This window comes from Rhineura floridana, chromosome 8, assembly GCF_030035675.1.
Source record: "Rhineura floridana isolate rRhiFlo1 chromosome 8, rRhiFlo1.hap2, whole genome shotgun sequence".
NCBI lineage: Eukaryota > Metazoa > Chordata > Lepidosauria > Squamata > Rhineuridae > Rhineura > Rhineura floridana.
The window spans coordinates 17,517,100-17,542,681 of record NC_084487.1 but is presented as its reverse complement, the minus strand read 5'-3'; the positions used below and the strand labels follow the sequence as shown (position 1 = coordinate 17,542,681).

General features: G+C 42.4%; 1 protein-coding gene across 2 annotated transcripts in view; it reads left to right on the top strand.

Annotated features, from left to right (window-relative positions):
* Positions 1–25,582, top strand: part of SOX5 (SRY-box transcription factor 5) — a 1,141,232-nt gene that overhangs the window by 61,243 nt on the left and 1,054,407 nt on the right. The gene's annotated exons all lie outside the window — the stretch shown is intronic.

Here is a 25,582-nt window from a genome sequence, read left to right as displayed (position 1 = left end):
AGATGGAGGCTCTGTAGTTTGGTGGTTCCCGAGTTCTGATAATTGGTGAGTTGCTTGCTTTGTATGGAGTCGTACTCCCTCTGAAAGAGCAGGTCCGTAGTCTGGGGGTCCTCCTAGATCCATCTTTGTTGCTAGAGGCCCAGGTGACCTCCGTGGCTAGGAGTGCCTTTTACCAGCTTCGTCTGGTGAGACAGCTGCGGCCTTTTCTGGACCATGATAGTCTGACCACTGTTGTTGATTCAGTGGTAACCTCTAGGCTCTATTGCTATAATGCACTCTATGTTGGGCTGTCTTTGAAGTTGGTCTGGAAGCTGCAGCTGGTGCAAAATGGGGCGGTGAGACTGCTCACGGGCAGGGTGTCGCCAAAATGTCACTCCACTGCTGAAAGAATTGCACTGGCTGCCCATTTGCTACAGGCCCAAGTTCAAGGTTCTAGTCTTGGTCTACAAAGCCGTATACAGCATGGGACCAGGATACCTGAAAGACCGTCTTATCCCTTATATACCCAGTGGATCACTGCGCTCTGCAGGTGAGGGGCTCCTGCAGATACCATCTTATCAGGAGGTCTGTTCCGCACAACATAGGAAACGGACCTTTAGTGTGGCGGCACCTACCCTGTGGAATTTCCTCCCCTTCAATATTAGACAGGTGCCATCTCTGTTTTCTTTTTGGCGCCTATTGAAGACCTTCCTCTTTCAATAAGCCTTTTAAGTAGAGACCTTATCCTAGTCTGTGTCTGTGTTGGAATTGCTTTTTAATATGTTTTTAAATATTTTTTTAATAAGTTTTTAACCTTTTTCTAAAAGATATCTTGAAAGCTTTTTTAAACATGTTTTTAAAGATGTTTTGTTTTAATGTAATTTAAAGTCTTTGTGATGTTTTAAAGTTGTTTTTAGTGCTTTTGTTTGCCGCCCAGGGCTCCTGCTGGGAGGAAGGGTGGGATATAAATCAAATAATAAATAAATAAATAAATAAAACATGAGGAAATGTATAACCAAAACAACAACAACATACAGATTTGCATAACATTTGCCTATGCTAACAGGGATGAGGAAACTTTTCAACCTGAGGTCCACATTTCCGTGTGGGCAACCTTCCAGGGGCTACATGTAAGTGGTGAGTGGGGACAGAGGCAACAAATGTGAATTTTACCTTGGTAGAGTAAGTTAATTTCTAGACACATCTGCACACACCTCTGTATTCTCCATCCAGACAAGCAAGATGCAGTCTCAGAGTTTATGGGCACATTCCAGACAGGCAAAAGCACTCAAAGGGGTTGCAAAAGCAGGGTTGGTAGATGGTGTTCCTTGTGGAGCAAGGGGCAGCTAGAGATGGTGTGTTATGTGGACAGAGTCCCAAGGGCCAGATGGAGATGCCTGGAAGGCCACATTCAGAGGTTGGAAAAGTTACTTTTTTGAACTACAATTCCCATCAGCCCAATCCAGTGGCCATGCTGGCTGGGGCTGATGGGAGTTGTAGTTCAAAAAAGTAACTTTTCCAAGCTCTGGCCACATTTAACCCCTGGCCCTGAGATTCCCCATCCCTGTGCTGGCAGATATGTCTAGATATAAATGTAGAAAGAGTCCTCCGATTTAAATAGAAATGCAATATATTTCACCATCATCAGGTCATCACCAGGTGACCTGTCTGTCTGCTCAGTTTGGAGTCCAGGTGCTAACTGATAATGGGGAACTTCAAAGCCCCTTCGGCTCTCATTTCTGAGGGTTCTTTTTCTTTAAACCGGACGTGGATCAGACAGCCCTTCAAACAGAGAACTGCCCTCTATCAAAAAGGGGAGGGGGCATATGGCTGCTTTATTCCAGGGTAGGGCAAAGATTTTGGGAGGGTGGAAATGGAGTCAAGGAAAAGGGTCGGGTTGGAGGGGAGAGGTCTTGCTGATTTCCTGCCAGCATACAAAAAGGAGGAAAAATGCTACAGACGAATTCAGAAATGCAGAAAGAGCAAACTGCAGGGGTTCCTGTGTCTCTAAAATGTATGGCCTTTTGTCTGTTATGGGAACATTTGGCGCTTACAGAACTTCCACTTGAATCTTGTTGTGTTTCCATCATATCAGTCTTCTTCTACTGATCTCTTTTATCTCTCCGGTTCCTCCCCCCTGTCTGCCCGCCCTCCCGCCCACCAAAGCATTTTCTCTGTTTCTATGGTGCCTCTTCTTTGTCCTCTCAAGGTTTTCCATGTTGGTGGTGGGCTGTTTCCCCCCCTCCTCTTCTTTGTACAAGTTGAGTCTGGCCTGGTTCAGGGATTATGTAACTGTGATTTGATACCAGGGTCTGTGGCGAATTCTGCTTTCTCTAACAACAGAGCATCAGCGAGATCGGTTAACCAGTGAATTGATTTTGAATGCAACTTGTTTGCTTGGCTTTTTGACTGTGTACACACCATACTTTTAAAGCACATTTAAAGCACACAGCTTCCCTCCAAATATCCTGGGAACTGTAGTTTGCTCAGGGTGCTGGGAACTGTAGCTCTGTGAGGGGGTAAACTACAGTTCCCAGGATTCTTTGGAGGAAGTCTTATGCTTTACATGTGCTTTAAATGTATGGTGTGTAAGCAGCTCAAATCAATAAATGGAACCACTGGTTAAAACAAGGTTACTCTTCCTAAGCAGACTTCCCTGGGAGTAAGCTCAATTAACTACAGAAGCACTAAGCTCTGAATAAATGTGTATAGGAACCTAGGAAGGTGCTGTATACCTAGTCAGATCATTGGTCCATTCAGCTCAGTATTGTTTACACTGATTGGCAGGGGCTGTGCATGGTTTCAGGCAAGCCCAGCCCTACCTGGAGATGCCACTGAAAGAGGCAGTGATTTGACCGTTCCTGAAAATGCCAACCCTGGACCCATTGGTTTATGACAACTACTGCCTGGTTGCAAATACCCCCTTCTTATGGAATGTGATTGAGAGGGTTGTGGTGCAGCGATTGCAAGTACTTTTGGATGAAACATCTTGACCCATCCCAGTCTGGGTTCAGGCCTGGTTATGGGACTGAATTGGCCTTGGTCGCCTGATGGATGACCTTTCTCGGGAGAAGAACCGGGGGAGTACGACCCTGTTATTCTTACTTGATCTCTCAGCAGCTTTTGGTACCATTGACCATTGTATCCTTCTGGGCCGACTTGGTGATATGGGTATTGGAGGCACTGTGTTACAGTGGCCCAGCTGACCTCCGTGGCTAGGAGTTCATTTCACCAGCTTTGGATGGTAAGACAGCTGCAGCTGTTTTTGGACAGGGATAGCCTGACCACTGTTGTCCATGCACTGGTAACCTCCAGAATGGATTACTGTAATGCGCTCTATGTTGGGCTGACCTTGAGTTTGGTCCAGAAGCTGCAGCTGGTGCAAAATGCAACATCGAGACTGCTCACTGGGGCAGGGTATCACGAACATGTCACCCCACTGCTGAAAGAATTGCACTGGCTACTTTTTAGCTACTGGGCTATGTTCAAGGTTCTCGTTCTGGTGTATAAAGCCTTATACAGCTTGGGACCAGGATACTGGAAGGACCATCTTATCTCTTATATAGCCAGTTAATCACTGTGCTCTGCAGGTGAGGGCCACCTGCAGATACCATCTTATCAGGAGGCCCACAGCATAAGAAACGGACCTTTAGTGTAGTGGCTCCTGCCCTTTGGTAATCGCTCCCCTTCAATATTAGACAGGCACCATCTCTGTTATCTTTCCAGCGCCTACTGAAGACCTTCCTCTTTCAACAAGCCTTTTAGGTAGAGACCTTATCCCAGTCTGCATCTGTGTTGGAATTGCTGTTGAATATATTTTTAAACCTTCTTTTTTAATGTTTTTACAGCTTTTTTAGAAAATGTTTTTAAAGATGTTTTGTTTTAATATGCTTTTAATGGTTGTTTTAATGTATTTTGAAGTCTTTTTTTATGATGTTTTAAAGTTTTTTTAGTGCTTTTGTTTGTTTCCCTGGACTCCTACTGGGAGAAATAAAATAAATAACAAATAAATAAATAATTGAACTGGGGACCTTCTTCAGGCTGAGCAGATGCTCTACCGCTGAGCTTTGGCCCTTCGTCAGGATTCCACTACACTTGTTGAAGGATCTCACTGTGGGATGAGCCTTGGCAACCTGGGATGCCTCCAGACTGTCAGTATTTGGTGGGAGGGGCTCAGTCGCATATCAGAATTAAAGCACTCTGTTGCCCTAGCGCAACAAATCCGCTGGCTTTTTTTTAAAAAAGGACTTTTTTGCAGTTTGGAAAGTAACAGAGAAATGCAGTGGAAAGTGTGGAATGAACAAACGATGAATGGGAAGATGTGTAAACACCCCACAAGCTAATCAGAATGAATGCTCATTGTCATATAACTGCCCCATTAACAAATTGGGATGAATGCTTAATAAGGATTGGACATTGTCTAACCTCCATGTGCAGGCAAATCAGGACCAATGCTGAATAAACAAGTCATCTGAAGGTGCAATCTGGTTGCAAATGTACTTGCCCCTTATCAGCTGTGCAGGCATGAAAAACAATACAAACAAAGCATTTTCCATCTCGCTTCTCCTGGGACTCTTATCCACCTTTATCTTCTGGAGTAGACTTCCATATGAACCTGTTAAGATAATCAGTGGAGCCTCTCCAATATCTGGTGTGTGTTTGTTGGGTACACACGGAAAAGGATTTCTTCTATACTCCTGCCTAGACTCTGGAAATCTCTTCCTAGGAAACCCCGCCTCGCTCCCTCTCTAATGGCCTTACATTGCTATACCAGCTTGCTAGGATAACATGTGATTTACCTACAAATAATATTTTGCTTTCTTTCAGTTTTGTTGTTCCTGTTGCTGTTTTGGTGATTTTTTCTAAAGGGTAGGGGAAGGAGTCGGACCATAGCTCAGTGGCAGAACACATACTGTGCAAGCAAGAAAAGCTCACAAGTTCAAACTCTGGGGTCTCCAGGTAGGGCTGGTACAGACCTCCCTACCTGAAATCCTAGACAGCTGCTGCAAGCTATGGTAGACCATGGAAGGGAAAGGTGGGAGTAGGGACCCAGCCAGGTCTCTATGTATGAGCCAAGCAACATGAAAGGGGAGCGTGTTAGCCACTGAGAAGGCTTTAGTGCTGATTTGGAGCCAATCAGTGTGAAAGGAGGTGACATAGGGATGGAAGAATCTGTCAGTTTTGGTTGTTTCAGTTTCTCAGTTTTTCCAGTCTTAAATTAGGTTCTCCACATTTCTGCAGCAATTTGCATTTTTTTTTAAAAAAAATTGTAACATTCTCCAGCATTTTAGCGAGAATTTCTCCTATATTTTTGTACATTTTTGTATGTAGTTTTGACTAATGTGCACATTTTGCAAGCGATTCCTCCTGAAATAGTGCATTTCTGTATTATTTTATTTATTATTTTATTTATTCAACTTACTAGTTGCTTATCTGGCTGAATTGTCAGCCACTCTAAGCGACGTACAAAGCAGAACATGTAAACATCAAAACATTAAGAGACTAACAATAAAAACTAACAATAACGCAGAAGCAACAAGTTCCAATAATATGTTACGTACACTAATATATTTATTTTTATGCACACGTCCTCCTAATATATGCATTTTCAACCATTGCTTAGTCGCAAAATTCAGATAAAATTTGAATAGGATGCTTGTGTTTCAGTTCTCATGCTGTATTGGGAAGTGCGGATTTGATCAATTCTGCTTTAAATGTGAACATCCTGAGAGGTGAGTCAGCCACCGAGAACACTCTCCTCAATAGTTTACGCACAGCCTCCCCTTTCATACTGATTGGCTCCTAGGGATGTCTGTTATAGTGGAGGACAGCAAGAGAGATGAGGGAAAGGGGGCGTGGCTATGAGGGGGCGTGTGAAGAGGCCCTGCATTTCTGAATTTGTCACTACACTACAACCCTCTATCCTCACCCTTTCTAAAATATTTTCACTTTAGGAGAGCCCCCCCCCTCTAAAAGTATGCCTCACATGCTATGTTATGTGAAGCACACCTTTTTGAAATGCCTGTAAAGTACAGCTCCTTTTACTGTATACCTTTCATCAGGCTACTTTTTGCTCTAATGGTCTAATGCAGCCCTCCTCAATGTTGGCCCTTCTGGATGGTTTGGACTACAGGGCTCAGCATCCTTGGTCACTGGCCATGCTGATTGGGGCTGATGGGAGGTGTAGTCCAAAATATTGAAAGGGCCCCATGTTGGGGAAGGCTGGTCTAATAGTTGCTCTTCAACCCTTCCTGCAGCTTACCACTTCCTGTATTAGAATTTGGATGTGCCACATCACCCAAGGTAATATATGCACATCCACATCTTCTATTCTGTTGCCCTCCTGCTTGTGTTTGAGAGCTTCAGCTACAGAGGAGTAGAAAGGGGAAAGTTAGGACATAGAATGGAATTTAGAGCAGGGATAGCCAACATGGTGCCCTCCAGATGTTGTTGGACTACAGCTGCCATCAGTCAGTGTGGCCAGTGGACAGGGGTGAGGGAAGTTGTGGCCTGACCACATCTGGGGGGCACCTCATTGGCTACCTCTGTGTGAAAAAATGGGGCTGATGTTGGCATGCCCAAGACTTTCCATATCTAATAGGCCTTTGGACTATAGGCATGTTGAGTGTATGACTATACTATTTTTAGTTTTTAATGTATTTATTCTTAAGAAATTTTACATATTATTATTTGTTGTTAAATTTTATGGTAATCTATTCTTGGATGTTACTATATTGCTGTCAAGTGCTTTTGACTTTTTATTATTTACTGGAAATGTGGAATACAAAATGCTTTGAAATAAATTACAGCACAATCCTGTACATATATGCTCAGACATAAGCACCACTGAGTTCAATGGGAATTACTCCCAGGTACAGTGTGTATCGGATTGCAGCCTAAGTAAATTCATAAATAAGCCTAAGCAACTTGGGGGCAACAACAAGCTTAGCATAGGCCACCAAGCAATGTTCTGTAGCCTCCAGAGATCACTACCAAGCAAGTGTTCTAATTGTATGTAAGCATATCTTGTATGGGTATTGATTACTAGAAATGTTGGGCTGTATGTATTATGGCCTGCCTGCTGCTTGACAACTTGCCTGTTTCCACTGTTATGGGCAGGTGGCGAAAACAGGAACTTGACTAAGGCCCCAGTGGGTGGCCATAGATAGTTGGTAGATGTTGTTTGGGTTTCAGGTTTGGGTTGGTGTAGGTTTCAGCTGAAGCTAGTAGGAATCATGCCCTGTACCAGGCAGGAGAGAGACAGGTGAAGGGAGGGAGGGAGGAGAGGGGCTGGATTAGCCACAGTCATTGTAGCTGCAGAGCTGTCTAGGCGGCTCTGTGGCTTGTGTCACCTGGCAAACCTACACAAGCTTTGTCTGGCAAACCTACATAAAGCTTTGCTTTAGAAAGTTAGATAGTGTGCCAGTTGTTCCCGGATAGTTTATATGTTTGTGCTGATGCATGGTGCAGCTGCAACACAGGCTCTATGCACCAGTGGTTTTGAAACCAGCAGTACAGAGCTATCTACAGGATGTGTGAGTGTGGAGCAAATGAGAGATACTAACTATAAGTGAAGAAGCTGCACTTGGTCCCATTCTTTTCTTTAGAATAAATAACTGCTTGGAGTAGGATGAGCTGGAGTAACCTGCTCTTCAGAAACAGCAGTTTTGAAACTAGCAGTGATGTTTCCTTAGAGACATGAGGGGCCAGTGTAAGTTAAGCAGTAAATTTGATTCTTAAACAAATAGCCGTTTTCCTCTAGGAAAAATAGTTAGATAGCAAGTACAAGAGATGTTGTAGTAACCTTCTTTCCAGCAGTAGTGGTTTTTAATCTGATAATGCAGAGCTTGTTTGGAAGGAAAGCACAGAAGGAGAGGGGCAAGCACAGGAAGGAAAGATGTGTGGTTGACCTACCTTTCAAAAGACAGTAAAGATGCAACTGCACAAACCTTGGGCTACAACAGAGAAGGCCCTGCTCCTCACAGAGGATGATCTAGTCTCCACATGTGATCTCTAACAGGGCCTCATTAGTAGATTACTTGGGAGGGAGGCTCATGGTACTCAAACAGACTCCTCCATGAATTATCAGGATCTGTAATTTTGGTATAGCGTAGTGTCTAAGTGAATAAGCTACACATCTGTACGTCTCTGGATCAAATGTTACCTATGCTGTGAATGTCGTGACCCTAGAGTCCAATTGCTCTTCTTTGGGGGATAAAGATAGGAATTTGGAGTGGGAGAGGGACTTGCACTTAGAGCCAGCCCCACATACTGAACCACGCTCAATGGTGCAATAGAAACCCATTGTTCTTGTACCTCTCAATTCTGAGGAGGTCATGTTGCCCTCCTCTGACTCTAAGTCAGAAGCCTTACTGGAACCACAGTCTGTCCTGCTCTGTTGCAGTCAATGACTGCTAAAACAGGCTAGGCCCCTTTAAATGAAGAGGGCCCTCTTGCAGAAGGTGGAGCTAGCTACCCAGATAGAGCGACAGCTGCTCTTTAAGGCCCAGTCAGAGGATAGATGCTGCTGAAACAACACCTGAGCTCTTTGCTCTTCTAAGGAGTCTCCATCATGAGCCCTGCATGGAGCTGTCCAAGGTATCATTGAAGCCTGATCTCTGTACCACTTGAGAATAATAGCTATTTCCCAGACTTTCTTGTTGGAAGTTTTTGCTTGCACTATTTAGGAAGTGGTTCCCAGCTACCCCTCCTTCTCACCTACATGTCGTCCTCTATTCAATGCAGTTGGAAAATAAAGTGAGAAAAGTAGCTTGAAATAGAATCTTTGCACTGCGTTTGATTTGCCTTGGGCTCAGTTTCGCAGGATTCTGCCCTCTCCCTATAATCTGTTAATCAAGATGGAGACAGAGCAAGTGTTGTTTCAGAATCTCAACACACACACATACCCTCCCTACCCCAGAAGTCAGTTCCTAGTTGTGTTAATCCAGAACCATGGATCTGTTTTCCTCTGGAATATTTGCGGTCCACTTTTGTCAGACTCATTGCACAACATGGCATCTGTAGTAGGGAACGGAGGAGAATTTCATCCGGTCTGTATTTTTAAATGAGCTGACCTAATTTGCACCTTAGACTAATACACAGATCAGAACATAATTATCCTTCAGATTTTGCACTTCTTTGTATGTTGCAATACAGCTGCTAGATTAAAAAAAGTAAAAATGCACTTAAACATGTAGTTTATGATAAAATATATTTTGAAATGCACACATTGACACATAATGCATTCTGTTTGTAATTATGTATTTCATGACAGAATACCTATTTAAATATGCATTTTTACACGGGGTGTTTTTTTTAATCCACAAATTGATCCGGAAACAGGACAGAGCAGACTTATGGATGAATAAATGCAAAACTGACATAGTAGACTGGGATTTGAGTGATCTGTTCATCTCGAGTGCATCAGAATTAACAGGAGTGCTCTTCTTAGCTTTTGCACATTGCTTTGTAATTTTTAAAATGTTAAGCAGTTTGTAATTAAAGGAAGGAAGGAAGGAAGATGGGCCAATGGTCTCACTCAACATAAGGAGACACATCCGGCTTCAGTATTACAATGGTCTGCCTCTGCTGTGGGGAGCGGTATGCCTGTGAATACCAATTGCTGGGAATCGTAAATGGGAGCGTGCTCTTGTGCTCAGGTCCTGCTTGTGGGCTTCCCATAGGCATTTGGTTGGCCACTGTGAGGACAGGATGCTTAACTAGATGAGCCTTTGGCCTGATCCAACAGGGCTCTTATGTTCTTAATTTTTTGGGCACAAAAGACTTTCATATTTGACTAGAGACTCATCTGCACCATACATTTAAAGCACTATCATGCCCCTTCAAACAGTCATGGCTTCCTCCAAAGATTCCTGGAGACTGTAGCTTGTCAAGAATTCTGAGAGTTAGGAAAACCCTATTCCCCTCACAGAGCTACAAATCGCAGAGTGGTTTAACAAACCCTTTTCCCAGGGAACTCTGAGAGTTGCAGCTCTGTGAGGGGAATAGGGGTCTACTAACAACTCTCAGCATCCTTAACAAACTGCCACTCCCGGGATTCTTTGGGGGAAGCCATGGCTTTTTAAAGTGTTATGATATTGCCTTAAATGTATAGTACAGATGGGGCCTAGGTGTTGTCGATGGAATTTTAATCAGGACTTTGTGTTTTTCTATGTAATGTTTTTTAGCATGCTCTTTGGTTTCCTTTTTGCTGTATTTGTTTCTTTAAATATACTGTTATGTAAATTGTTTTCACACTTTTGTACACTGCCCTGGAATCTTCTGATGAAGGGTAGTCAAGAAATGTTTTAAATAAAAATTAAAGGAAATAAATAAGGCAGCTTCGTATGTTCTTTTGGGGGAAGTGAAATAATATTGTTGTTGTTGTTATTTATGCTTTTCACTCCTGTTCTTATGTTATGGCAAGGGGAACCCTCCAGATGTCATTGGGCTCTCCCATCATTCCCATTCAGCATGATGATCAGGAATTATGGGAGTTGTGGTCCAAGAACATCTGGAGGACACCATGTTGTCTCCCCTGTGTTGTGTTGCAAGGCCTTAGATCAGGTATTGGGAACCTTTGACTCTCCAGATGTTGCTGAACAACAACTCCCATCATTTCTGGTCATTGGCCATGCTTGCTGGGGCTGACGGCAACTGTAGCTCACCAACAACTGGAGGGCCAAAGGTTGAATGCAATGGGCAGGTAAATTCATGTGGTAGAAGGCAGTTCTCCCAAAATCATGGGCCCAAACCATTGATGTCTTTCAAAGTGATAAGCAGCACTTTGAATTGCACTCAGAAACATGCTGGATGCCAGCCCAAATAGTACAAAACTGGAGTAACATTGAAAAGTAAATCCTAGTGATCTCTGGCTATGGTATTTTGTGTCAGCTGAAGTTTCCAGAATGTTTTCAAAAGCAGATCGCTATAGAGCAGCCTTTCCCAACCAGTGTGCCTCCAGATGTTGTTGGACCACAGTTCCCATCTTTCCTGACCATTGGCAATGCTTGCTGAGGCTGATGGGAGTTGTGGTCCAACAACATCTGGCGGCACACTGGTTGGGAAAGGCTGCTATAGAGAGTGTTGCAACAATCCAATCTTTATAAAGTTAGGAAAATAGAATCTAATATTTATTAATGCTGGTCCAAACCTACACTTGCCATTATTTTTAAACCGTTCAGTGGATGGGGTGTGTGAAATAATATGCCCTTGAAGAAAATGTAGTGAGAGCGAAGTTTGGAGAAATGGTTTCCTAGGCCCCATTGGCACTATACATTTAAAACAGTATTATACCGCTGTAAACAATCATGGATTCGCACAAAGAATGCTGGGCACTGTTGTTTGTTAAAGGTGCTGAGAATTGTTAGGGGACCCCAATTCCTAGGGTTGCCATATTCCAGTTCCACAAATCTGGGCAGGTTAATTTACATAGTATGCAAATTATTTGCAAATTATGCAAATATTTGCATATTAATATTTGGATTGTCCAGTTGTTTTCTTTTTGTGCCTAGCTTACAAATATAATAAAAACAATAAAAATACACAATCAATATAAAAACATAATAAAAACATAAAATAGCAACAAACATAAAGTAAGTCAGGGCAGCAGCACGGTTAACCATAACATATACAATATATTTCAGAGATGTGGTGGGTGGAGAAAAACAAGCCAAAATGTTAGGAAAAGGAGTCTTTCACACCACATGCTCGGTTCTAAATACTGTTGCAGCAAGTTTTACAAGTTCCTCCAGTATTCCACTGGTGCAGGCACTCAGACATTCAAAGTATCTGTATGTTTCTTAGGTTTTATAAAAGCAGAGCTTTGCTTAACTCAAAATTTCTCAACCACATCTACACAGGTTCCACCTCCATACTCAAAATGAAACTGGGCCTGGAAGTGTGCAACAACCCCACACATACCTTGCTAATTAGATTACCAATGCCAGGATGTCTGTCTTATCGACTACTCTCCTGCTCCCCCCCACACACCGGGCATCATGAAAGACCCAGTCCTGGGCTCAGAAAGAAAATAAATATCTGGTCCTCTTCAAAGTATTGATAAGCCTCTTGTTTTAATTGAAATAATAATTATAAATTCTTGTTCTTATCACTAATGGGAGTTAATTATCTTGCATATGCTGCTGTTGCGTCTATGGCTGTAACCGAGTGTTAAAGATAAGTGAAATGCAAATAGGAAAAAAAAACACAGAAGGTAGTAACACTTCCTAAATGTAATACCATACCAACCACAACAAGATTCCTATGAGTAAGGCAAAAAACTAAGCATCTCACAACCAGTCAGGATTCCTAACCAAAAACCAAAAATATGATAAATGAAGAAATATGTATATAAGCATGACTATCAAATATATTTATTATTTACACAAACTGTAAAGATATTTATAGTGCAATCCTAAGTTTATTTATTCAGAAGCAAGTCCCAGCGTATTCAGTGGGGGTTACTCAAACAGGGACAAAACTGCAACCTCAAGTGATAAGCAACTTCATTCACACAACCCAAAATTCCGAATCATGCCACTTTATGCTGTTTTGCAACTGTTTATACTTGTTTTATGGTCATTGGATTTTAAATGGCTTTATTTCTTGTTGTGAGCTGCATTGGTTTCCAACCCTACCTCACAGGGGTGTTGGAAAGACTCCATACACGCACACGCACACACAGCAGATGTATAAATACATACAGCCCATATAATAGTTTATTGTCAAACCAGTTGGTCATTGCAGAAAAATCAGTATTAGTTTTAAAAAAATCTATTACTTTCCTACAGAATAAAAACTGTAATACCTAAGTAAGCCCTGCCTACTTGCTTTAAAATTGGACTGGAGACAGAAAGAGTTTGAACACAAACATAATTCTTTTTTACATTCACTCCAAAGTCCCATTAATTTTCAGCACATTCATAACCATGTGTACTCAAAGTAAGTCCTATTGAATTAAATGGGATTTACTTTGGGCATATGGGATTAGCATTGCTTTTACAAAAAGCAAGTATTGGGAAGGTTTTCAAAACACTGCCCAAGCTCTGACTCCTGCACACAAGAGGAAAAAAACTGAAATGTATATACTTACCCAATTTATGAGATTTTCAGATAAACGGGGGTGGTGGTGAAACCACCATTTTGTTTTCTAGACACTGCCTGAGGTCAACGAAACTGAACCACAATCCCTGATTGGCTGCAATGCTGAACGGGTGGGGTTAAAGCTACAAAGTGCTATAGTACAGCACTGTTTAAAGAAAGATTTAACAGTCGAGGGGGGTGGCTGACGTTTTTATGTATATCTTGAGAACCGGACCACCTAGAAACTTAATTTTTTTTTAAATTAAAGCTGAGAATCCGGGCCACGTAAGGGGCTAGCCGGGCGCCGGGTGGCATGCATAGAATCCGGGTAAAACCCGGCTATCCAGGCAATATGGCAACCCTACCAATTCCCCGCATAGAACTACAATTCTCAGAGTTCCCTGGGAAGAGGGATTGGTTGTTAGATCACTTTGGAAATTGTAGCTTAAATGTATAATGCAGATGGGGGCTGAAAGACTCTGGGTAGTAAGGGGCTTGATTGTTAAACCACTCTGGAAATTGTAGCTCTCAGGGGAATAGGGATCTCCTTACTCTCAGCACCTCTAGCAAACTACAGTCTCCAGGATTCTTTGAGGTAAGTGTGTTTAAAGTGTTGTGATACTGTTTTAAATGTATAGTGCCGATGAGGCCTCTGAATCATTATGAGGGCATGCAGGTTTTAAACGTGGTAAGAAACAATGAAGACCCCCCACCCCTTGTCCACGTTGGAGAATAAATTTCGGTAAAAGGCACCCCCACAACAGTCCTTGAAAAAAAATTCTCAAAAGTTCAAGTTGGCCCCACAAAGGCTTCCTAAAATAGCTTCCTAATTTACAAGGGTGTAAAATTTGGGAGCAAGTTTTGGGCCAGTACTGATATGTATTAAGTTTGATTCTTTGTATGTGCCTTGACATTCATTGTGTTTTATGTCAAAATATTTCTTGGGGCCGATTGGTGGGGGAAATGGGGAAAAAGCATGAAAGAGTGCAATAAACTCTTCCTCAGGCTTTCCTACCTGCCGTCCAGACAGAGTGAGCCATGGTGTGCGTTTAGCACAACTGAATCTAACAACTGTTAACAATGGGAGCTGGAATAACAGCCAATAGGACACACATGAAAGTTGCTGAAAAGCAATATTCTTCCATGTTCAGAAAGGTCAGAATGAAGCTCAATAGAAAAAAAAAACACATTTTGAAAGGTAGAGGGAGAATTTTGTTTTTGTGTTCCTGTCAAAATTTGGAACTTGGTGTCTGTTCTTTTTTCCATGCAGGAAAATATTTCATATGACTGGATTCCAGTTTCTTTAATCATGGCCATATGAAATCAAATTAAACATGCCTTTGCCTTCATGCACTTTTCTTCATAGAAAGAAGTGGTGGGAGGCCACAAACACAGCTGCGCATGGACTTGTTCTGATCTGGCAAAAGCTGGAACACAGGTTGCTGCCTTATACTGCGTCAGAATATTTGTCCATATATATTGTATGCTCTGTCAGGCAGCAGCCCTCCAGGGTTTCAGAGGCAGAGATCTTTTCACACACCTGCTGCTGCTCTCCAGATGTTTAGGGCTACAAGTCCCATCAGTCCTAGCCAGTCACTATGACCAATGGTCAAGGATGAAGGGAGCAGATGGAACTTCATGTAGGTAATATGGTCTACTCTGACTGGCAGTAGCTCAGGCAAAAGTATTTCCCATCATTCATAGGAACATAGGAAAAAGAGTGGAAAAAAATCACAAAATGCTGTAGGTAATGCATTTTAGGTAGAAATTCTTTTTAAATAATTAATAACACTTTGTTTTTAAGATTTTGTGTGTGTGAGATATCGTTCCCTACCTTTTCAGCCCCAATGAAGGCTTGATGTTTATACAGCCAAAATGTGTTTGCTTCTCTGATAAAAATAAATTACTTGCAGCATCTTGTGATTCTTTTCAGCTTTTTCCTGGTTTCACTTGGATGCCTACTGTTTTTTGTATTATACCAGCTCAGACCATTAGTCCATAGAGCCCAGTATTGTCTACACTGGCTGAAAGTGGCTCTTTATGGTGTCAGGCTGGAGACATTCCTAGCCCTGCCTGGAGATGCCAGGAATTGAACCTGGAACCTGCTGCAGGCAAAGCAGATGCTGTACCACTGAGCTATGGCCCTTCTTGTTCCCTGCTCCTTTTTTTAAAACTGGAGTTGCCAAGGATCAAACCTAAAACCTGCTGCATACAAACGATGTGCTTTACCACTGAGTTATGGCCCATCCCCATAACCCAATGTGAACTTCCATAATTCCAGTCAAAGAGTTTCCCCCATTCCTTTGCTTTCTGTTTCCTCCTGTATTCTAGTTTAATTATGAAGCGCAGTAGGGCTGGTGAACAGTTTTTTTTTTATTTTAGGAAATAAGTGAATATACATTGCCATAACAAAAAAACTCTCCTTCTGTAAGAGTATTAAGAGAAGAGTATTAACAGAATGGTACTGTTGGATATGTCTGTTCTACTTTTGAAATAGGACTGTTCCCTACAGCCCCTCTCAGGTTTTAAGATCAGCAGAAGGGGCCATCTTTGTAATTCCTCTGCCCTCAGAAGTTAGGGGTGGTGGTAGTCCAGGAGCCTCTCTGTGGCAGCCTCTACATTGCATAGAGGTGCATCTGGCCCTTTCATTATACAGTTTCATCATATAATGAAGATGCACCTCTTTGCCCTGGCCTTTGATGCTTGAAATATATATATATATAATCTTCTAGTAGTGGATGGGTGGTGATGATGATTGATGATGATTCAGAACCCCCAAGTCCAGGGAGAAATCCCAATGAGGACAATTTTTTGGAAGTGCCCCTGAGTTCTTGTTTCACTTTTGTAGCAATTTTGCAATTGCTGAAGAACCTTTGGAGCAATGTGTGGGCAAGAGGTCTCTGTTCTAATCTTTGGGCCTTGCTTGTCTCTGCCTATTGAACCCCCTTGTCATTGTGCTCCATCTTGCTGCTATGGCACACCAGGTAAATGATGGCTGTTGCAGCAACATCTACTCACACTGCCATGTCAGCGCAATGTCCTGGGTCGATTTATCACTCCGACAACACTACAGGTTGTAATGCCATGTCAGTGTAGCAGCTTATAAAGCCAGGCCGTTAGAAAAACCTTTTTAACGCTTTCCAACCTCTTGAGCCATTCTGCTTCATGGTTTTATTCTGTTGCTGATTGCAAAGAAAACAAACCAACCAACCCACAACGCCAGAGCTTGTCTCTTGGGCATTTATGTGTGTTTTACTTCAGACAGAAAGAACAGAAACATGCTGAAAATGAATCCTTTTGCCTGAAAACAAAATGGTTGTTTTCACTCTGAAAAGAACTGGAAAAGGTGAGTGTCCCATGCTGTTCTGATGGTGTTGGAAAAACCAAGGCAAAGAAGGAGACCTGTTTTATTGTCATAGACTCATAGAATAATACAGTTGGAAGGGGCCTAGAAGGCCATCAAGCCCAACCCCCTGCTCAGTGCAGGAATCCGACTTGTCATTTGTGTTGTGCTAGTGGCGGTGAAGTCAGAATGTATGCAGTCCTGCTTTCATGACAGAAGGGAAAGTTGTCAATTTGGCTGGTGAGATGAAAGTTGTCCCAGGCTTTAGGGAGAAGAGGAGTTTGGTGGAGCAGGCAAATGACTGGGAAGAGGCCCCAAAGGATATAAGAGGCCAAGGAGAAGGACGTTTGAGGGGAATGACAGACAAGAAAGGGAACTGAGGCAAGAAAGGGCATACTATAGTGAGGTCAGCAGGACAGGGGAGACAGGTAGCCTGGGCAAAGAGGCCAGATGATTTGAGAATGGGGGCAAATTAGGCAGTGAAATGAAAACAGAACTGCTCCAATTTCTCACCTAGGAACAAGCCCAAAATCAGTTGTCCATGGGTCGTGCTCTCATCCTCATCACACCCTGAAGAAAAGACACTAAGGATTTACCCTTCAAGGTCACTGCGTTGTGCCAGCCTACCACTGGCCTCCAAATAAATAGGATTCCCTGCTTGGAAACCAGCTGCTGAGCTAAAGTTCTTGTTTTTTATGGGCGGGGCTAGCTGGCTAAACCTGTCTCCCCCTACAGGCTGTTGTTCTGCCGGTGTAGCAGAAAAGGGCTAGGGAGGCTAAAACTGGCATCCACCTCCCAGCCAGCAATAGTCCCGCTACTGCTGCCTGTCTCCCTAGGTGGTGGAGACATGGAAGAAAAGGAGATCCAAAGAGGGAGGCTAGCATAAACCAGAGTGGTTTAACAGGCACTCCGTCTTCCCAGGGAACTCTGAGAATTTTAGCTTTGTGAGAGGAATCAGGGTCTCTTAACAGCTCTCAGAGCCCTTAACAGACTACGGTACCCAGGATTCTTTGGGGGGAAGCCATGACTTTTTAAAGTGGTGTGATACTGTTTGAAATGTATAGTGCAGACGGGACCTTTAAGTATGGATGTAGAATACGTTCTTCCTGATTGTTGAACATTCAGAGCAGCAGAACCTTAAAGAACTCCAACAGATCTCTTCTACTCATCACATTGCTATTTTTGTCTCCTGACACCCAGAGAGTGTCACATCAGCTCATAAAATGAGTGAAGTGTTGGAAATTAACTACAGGAGCCACTAATGCAAGGAAACGACACCTGCCTTTTCAAGGTGTTTCCTACAGCAGTCTTTTTGTGCCAAACAGATCTTTGCTGGGAGAGGATGGGGAATTTGGATTTATTTGTGATGTGGCTGCAACCCTGTAGTCCAGTGATGAGGAACGTTTTTGCAGCCTGAGGGCCACAGTTCCTTGTGGGGATTGCATGCCCATGGTGGGTGGGGCCATAGGTAAAATTTGGTGGAGCAACTGATGTGACTCATTCTTTTATCCAGTAGGCTATATTCCAGCCACACAAATGTCAGAGGTTTCTACACACACACACACATACACCTGCCAGATGCACACAACTCTACTTCCTTCATCCAGGCAAGCATCCAATGTCGGGGGGCCGTGAATCCATTCCGGGTCTGGGTCCAAACTTTCAAGGAGCTGTCCACAGTCCTGAAACCTACCCCCCCCATAAATTAAGCATCCTGGACAGCTCCTTGGAGCGGATTAATTACCCCACTGACATTGGAGCCATCAGTCTCCATTGCAGGTGAGCAAGAGGCGTTATCACAGTTCAGAGACACTTTCCAGCCAGGCGAAAGGACTCAAGGAATGTGCAGAGCAGGGTTGGTGAGGAAATGGCCTGGGAGAAGGGCTGTGATCTGGGAGGGTTGGGGCCTGGAGAGAGAGTCCAAAGGGAGAGATAGAGAATACTGGAGGCCTGCAATTAGGCCCCCGGAGTGAAAGTTCCCCACCTCTGCTAAACTTGCTTACCTGAGAATGGGGCTTACGTCCGAGCTCACATGTATAAGACTGCACTGTGTATCCTCAATCATTGATCCTCAAACCCTGAGGGACCTCAGAGCAGCTTAGAACAATATTTTTAAAAGATGTAAGACAACAAAACGGCCAATCAATACCCAATAAACAAGTGTAAGAAGGAAGTTCAACAGGTGCAGCACTGTGCTGCATATCTATCCTCCTAGAGTGGAACAACACTTTATTCTGGCAAGCACATGTTTCCAAAACTCATCTGAGTTTTAGGGGTTGTTTGCTATTATTTATTTGCTTATTGTTCATGTAAAAGCATCTTTACCTCACTCCCCCACACACTTCTTCAGCTGAAAAGGCTCCTGAAACAGCTCACATCTAATCAATGAAAATAAGGCAAGTCTCTGCCCCATTGGGCTGACAAGATGACCCAAAAGGAAAAAGACACGAGGAGGGAAAAGGAAAACAGGCAAACTCAGGCAACAAAATCTTAAAAGTTAAATTGCAGTTCTGATCATGACTAGCTGGATCGGAAACATTTTAGGGAGAGGTGGAGCCAAATGTTGCAGGTCTCTCCACTTTATGTGTTTGATTTTAAATCTTTATATATCACAACACCATTAGAATCTTAGAAGGGCCTGCTGGATCAGGCCAAGGGCCCATCTAGTCCAGCACCCTGTTCTCACAGTGGTCAATCAGTTACCCAGGGAAATCCGTAGTCTCTAAGGGCTGTTCCTTGACTGTTGCTGGGGAGAAGAGGCACACCGAGATGATATAACCACCACCACCCTCCCTTTGGTGCCTTGTAGGACGTTTCTGCAGGAGTGGGACTCTGAATAACACCATGGGTAGGGTGTTCAACTTTGCTCCTAGAAATTCCCTTTTGTTTTTGCTATATTGTCAGGAAGTTTAATGTTGCCCTGCAAACATGATGTAAACATGTATTTATTGTATTGAAAAGGTTTTGGTGTTTGTTGTGCTGTTTGCTGTTATGTTCCTGTTTTATTATTTTGGGTGTTATGAAATTGTTTTTGTAATTGCTGTTCACTTTGTCATAAGCTGCTTTGAGCACTTTTTTGTGGAAAGTCAGTATACTACTACTAGTACTACTAATACGATGATGACTATGACATGTTATACATGTTAGATTTCTGAATGTATTAGGGAGAGTAGAGGAGGAGACATTACAAGTTTCAGCAGCAGCCAGATATCAGGTGTAATTAGGGTTGCCAGGTTCATGGCCGAGACTGATCCTGTATCTTTAGGAGAAGAGAAAGTCAGCCAAGTGCAGGTGTTCTTGCAACATTGTAATGGGAAAAACCACAAGGTGGAATTCTCCCTTCCCTCTGCACCACTTTTAAAGATACAAAAGACCTCTGTATCTTTAAAAGTTGTGGAGGGGGAAGGGAGAATTCCACCTTGTGGTTTTCCCATTACAGAGTTGCAAGAACACCTGCACTTGGCTGACTTTCTCTTCTCCTAAAGATACAGGATCAGTCTCAGGCCATGAACCTGGCAACCCTACGTGTAATGTATTCTATTGGCTAAATCTACCGTCCTTTGTATGGAAGTTATTTGTATTATGACCTTTGTATTATGAGTTATTATCTTTGTTTACAAGCAATCAATGTGGATGTAGGGTTGGTCATTTGGCTGGTCAAAAAGTACCTAAGCAACAATAGGAAGTGGCTAGCATCCAAACCAAGAAAAAAGGGGAGCAAAAAACCAAGATGCTAGTATCTTGGGTTTTGCCCCCCTTTCTTCTTTCAAAAAGTACCTGAGAACATAAGATAAGCCCTGCTGGGTCAGGCCAATAGCCCATCTAGTCCAGCATCCTATTCTCACAGTGGCCAACCAGATGCCGACACAAGCAGGATCCAAGTGCAATAGAGCTCTCCCCACTTGCACTTCCCAGCAATTGGCATTCAGAGGCATACTGGACCTTATTGAATAACAGAATATTGGTCAAATATCAGTGGGCCTTCCTCCTGCAGAAATGTGCTCAGGTGACAGCCGCTAGCTTAGTTTTACAGAAATTACATATAACATACACTTTAAGGTTGTAATCCTAAACAGAGTTACTGTAGAGTAATTACTGTGGAACTCAGTGGGGCATCCTTTTGAGTGAAACCTTTTAGGCTCTCACACAACACCTTGCCTATATTTTGAAGACAACAAGATAAATTTGTTTGCTGGAGATGTTTAGAGCCCCAGAATATGGTCCAACAGAAGTTGCCATAGGAATGTCAGAAGTTGCCTTATACTGTGTAAGACCATTGGTTCATCTGGTACTGACAGTGACTCTCTGGTGTTTCGAGCAGGGTCTCTTCCAGCACTACGTGGAGATGCTGGAGAATTGAACCTGGGACCTTCTGCACTCAAAGCAGTAGCTCTACCACTGAGCCACAACCTTTCCCCAGTTTGGACCATAGGAATTTAGGAGTGTAGAAACAAAAAAGGCCGCCTTACACTGAGTCAATTGAATGGTTCATCTAGCTCAGCATTGTCTACAGTGCTTGTAGTAGTGCTTGTAGTGGCTCTCCAGTGCTTTAGGTGAAGGATATTCTCAGCCCTACCTGGAGATGCTGGGGACTGAGCCTGGGGCCTTCTGCACTCAACGCTCAGCTGCACTCTACTGCTGGGCTATAGCCTTTCTATATAGTCCTCTCTGTGTTTCATCAGCACAGATTTTGATTTTTGGGAAGGTGCCGCACCGATTGGATCTCTTGCCACTGGTGCCTGGCACTAGTGACAGAATGAAGGATTTAGGAGTATGGAGTGGAGTGCATTAACTCTGCAGTCCAATTCCTTGTCATAAAGTGTTTCATACTGAATGGGTGAGTCGAAATGGGGAAGGAGGGAGACCGGGGGAGAAGGAGGGGGGGAGGAGAAGGGAAATCTGAAAACATCACCACTTCCCACAGTAAGAGATTTAGAGCTCTCCCTCGATGTTGAAAGGTCAGCTTGGGCCCCAGGGGTCTGACATTGTTCCTTTAAGTTAGACCCTCAACATAAACTATTTTCAACACTTGCCGTGAAGAACAAATGACCTTTAGTAACTTGCCCAGGAGACAAATGGTACATTAACACGATAAATATACTTCACTAGAGTCCTGGCTTCTGCTTTAATTTGCAATTAGAATTTTCTTGCTTTCCCCCTCTTTCTTTCACTAATAATCTATTCTCATACTTTGGCATGACTATATATGTGTGTATGTGGTGTGTACAAACACACACACACACACAAACACACCTCTCTTTCTCTCCATATATAATTTGCCCTCTGTTGGGATTAGTAATATTAACTAATAATTACTGAGCGTGCAGTCAATTTCCTTGTGTTCAGGGACAGCGTGTCCTGTTCTCATCTGCTGAAAGTGGGCTCGCTAAACTGAGGCGGAGAGAGAAAAAGTGGTAAGGAAATTGTTAAGGCATTGCAGCTCTGGTCTGCTCTACCCAAGGGGTGGGTGGGGGAAAACCGTCCAAACACAAGGAAGGGCTATGAAAGCATTAATGGGTAAGTCTTCATCCCCCCCCCCGTTCCCCTTTTCCAGCTGCAGCAGAAGGTTAAGGAAGTCTTATTGGGGGATAGATGGTTGGGGGCTTCAGCCTTGCGTACAATTCTTTAAGGCAGAGGTGATCTCCTCATCCTCATTCTGCAGCCACTAGCTGCTCCTTCTGTTGTAATTACAGTGTGTGGGAGGGGGAAGAGAGGAGAGAGTGAGTCAGCTCAACATAGGAATCGATTATGGGACCTGAAAGCAAGGAGTTGGGCATTCATCATACCGATTATTTGGGTTGGCTGGAATCCACCCAATCAATTTGGATCTGATTTAGCAGATTCCACTTCTATTTAGTAAACCTAATGAAACAAACAAACAATATAATCTCAAAAATAAAATAAAATAATCCCCCCAAAAGTCATTGAACTGAAATATTTGATGTAGGGAGAAAGACAGAGGTGGTGGGGATAACGTGCATTTCACATGGCACAAAAGTTATTTTTGTTGTTATGTGCCTTTAAGTCGATTTCGACTTATGGCGACCCTATGAACCAGCGACCTCCAATAGCATCTTTTATAAACCACCCTGTTCAGATCTTGTAAGTTCAGGTCTGTGACTTCCTTTATGGAATCAATCCATCTCTTGTTTGGCATTCCTCTTTTTCTACTCCCTTCTGTTTTTCCCAGCATTATCATCTTTTCTAGTGAATCATGTCTTCTCATTATGTGTCCAAAGTATGATAACCTCAGTTTCATCATTTTAGCTTCTAGTGATATTTCTGGTTTAATTTGTTCTAAAACCCAATTATTTGTCTTTTTCGCAGTCCATGGTATGCACAAAGCTCTCCCCCAACACCACATTTCAAATGAGTTGATTTTTCTCTTATCCGCTTTTTTCCACTGTCCAGCTTTCACATCCATACACAGAGATCTGGAATACAATGGTCTGAATGATCCTAACTTTAGTGTTCAGTGATACATGTTTGCATTTGAGGACCTTTTCTAGTTCTCTCATAGCTGCCCTCTCTAGTCCTAGCCTTCTGATTTCTTGACTATTGTCTCCATTTTGGTTAATGACTGTGCCAAGGTATTGATAATCCTTGACAAGTTCAATGTCCTCATTGTCAGCTGTAAAGTTGCATAAATCGTCTGTTGTCATTACTTTCATCTTTTTGATGTTCAGCTGTAGTCCTGTTTTTGTCCTTTCTTCTTTAACTTTCCTCAGCATTCATTTCAAATTATTACTGGTTTCTGCTAGTAGTATGGTATTGTCTGCATATCTTAAATTATTGATATTTTTCCCTCCAATTTTCACACCTCCTTCTTCTTGGTCCAATCCTGCTTTCCATATGATGTTCTGCGTACAGATTAAATAAATAGGGTGCTAAAATACACCCCTGTCTCACACCCTTTCTGATGGGGAACCAATCAGTTTCTCCATATTCTGTCCTTACAGTAGCCTCTTGTCCAGAGTATAGGTTGTGCATCAGGACAATCAGATGCGGTGGCACCCCCATTTCTTTTAAAGCATTCCATAGTTTTTCATGATCTACACAATCAAAGGCTTTGCTGTAATCTATAAAGCACAGATTTTCTTCTGAAATTCCTTGGTCTGTTCCATTACAACATACGTTCGCGATATGATCGCTGGTACCTCTTCCCTTTCTAAATCCAGCTTGGACGTCTGGCATTTCTCACTCCATATATGGTAAGAGCCTTTGTTGTAGAATCTTGAGCATTACTTTACTTGCATGGGATATTAAGGCAATAGTTTGATAATTACTGCATTCCCTGGGATCTTCTTTCTTTGGAATTGGGATGCATATTGAACTCTTCCGGTCTGTGGGCCATTGTTTTATTTTCCATATTTGTTGACAATTTTTTGGTCATACTTTGGACAGATTCAGTCTCAGTAACTTCTATTCTATTGGTATGCCATCTGTTCCTGGTGATTTGCTTCTTCCAAGTATTTTAAGAGCAGCTTTCACATCACATTCTAAAATTTCTGGTTCTTCATCATACGGTTCCTCCGTGAATGAATCTGTCATCCTTACATCTCTTTTATATAGTTCTTAAGTGTATTGCTTCCATCTTCCTTTTATTTTATCTCAGTTAGTCAGTATGTTCCCCTGTTGATTATTGAACATCCCTACTCTTGGTTTAAATTTCCCTTTCATTTCTCTAATCTTTGGGAATAGGGCTCTTGTTCTACCTTTTTTGTTGTCCTCTTCTATTTCCAGGGCTGTGGAGTCAGTATGTCAAACCTTCAACTCCGACTCCTCTATTTTCCTACTGTCTGACTCCGACTCCTTCATAAATGGCAAATGTATATTAATTTTTCTACTGTCTGACTCTGACTCTGACTCCTTCATAAATGGCTAATGTATATTAATGTATTATTAATAATTTAATATTAATATTAAAATATTAATTTTATTTTGAAGTCGGAGTCAGTACATTTCTACCGACTCCGACTCCACCCAAAATTGCTTCCGACTCCGACTCCACGACTCTGACTCCACAGCCCTGTCTATTTCTATACAATAACTATTGTAATAGTTCTCTTTGTCCCTACGTACTAGTCGCTGTATTATTGCATTTAGGGTTCTGACCGTGTCAAACAAATTGCTTGCAAACTATTACTGAAATACTTGCAGACATTTTAGGAACTGACAACTCAATAGCATATATTACATACTTCTGCTAGTTTATTTAAATTTAAAGGAGCAATAAGACAATAAGATGGCACTGATGAAAAGTGCTAATTTTAGTATGCCCGAAGAGCTTTTTTTTTAATGTCACATGAAAAACGTGTATTACAAGCTGTCCAATTAATATGGAATTGTATCTGTTATGTTACCTTGGTGATTCACCTATTGAATTCTCTCTTCCAAGCAATAGTTTTGACTCCCAGCCTATTTTCTCTAAAGATATTTTTCAGTTCAGCTTCAGTTAGGAAAGTTTGTGTGGTCTTAATCTAATATTGCATGGGCTTTATTAATTGTAGCATATTGGGATTTGATGATGTTAGGCTGACTGTTATTTATTTTTTCTATTTATAGACTGTCCTTCATTGATGATAGGTATAGGGTGGTTCACAGTTCAGACTAAAAAACCCAAAAAAGCTAATTGATAGCAATACTATAACCAAAACATGAAAATAAATTAAATGCCCACAATTTAAGGTCCTGATAATGACAGAACAGAGGTGGATGATTCAAGCAGATGTCCCAGCCCAACCTCAGGATCTCTGAAAATTCTTGAGTAAATAAGTTTGTCTTCAGGTGATGACAAAAACTCCACACTGAGGATGATTTAATGCTCTTTTACGGTAAGGGAGTTTTTCAGATTGGCTGCTTCCACAGAGAAGGCCCTATCTTGGGTCACTGCAGAAAAGACAATGCCCATCAGTGGGACCATTAGAAGGCCTGCCCCCACAGATCTAAGTGAGTGGGAAACAGCCAAACGTTCCCCGAGCAATTCTCTAAAACCAGTCAGGACACAGTCCTTCAAAAGCCCCAGGTGAATCTTTTGGCAATTCATTAGATCTAATTTCATTTATAGAAGCTATAAGTGATGACCCAGAAGCACTTCCTCTGTCTCCCCCCCCGAAAAAAAAACACTACACACAAGGAATTGGAAGTTGTATAGATGAGAGTATTTCTCGTAGGAAT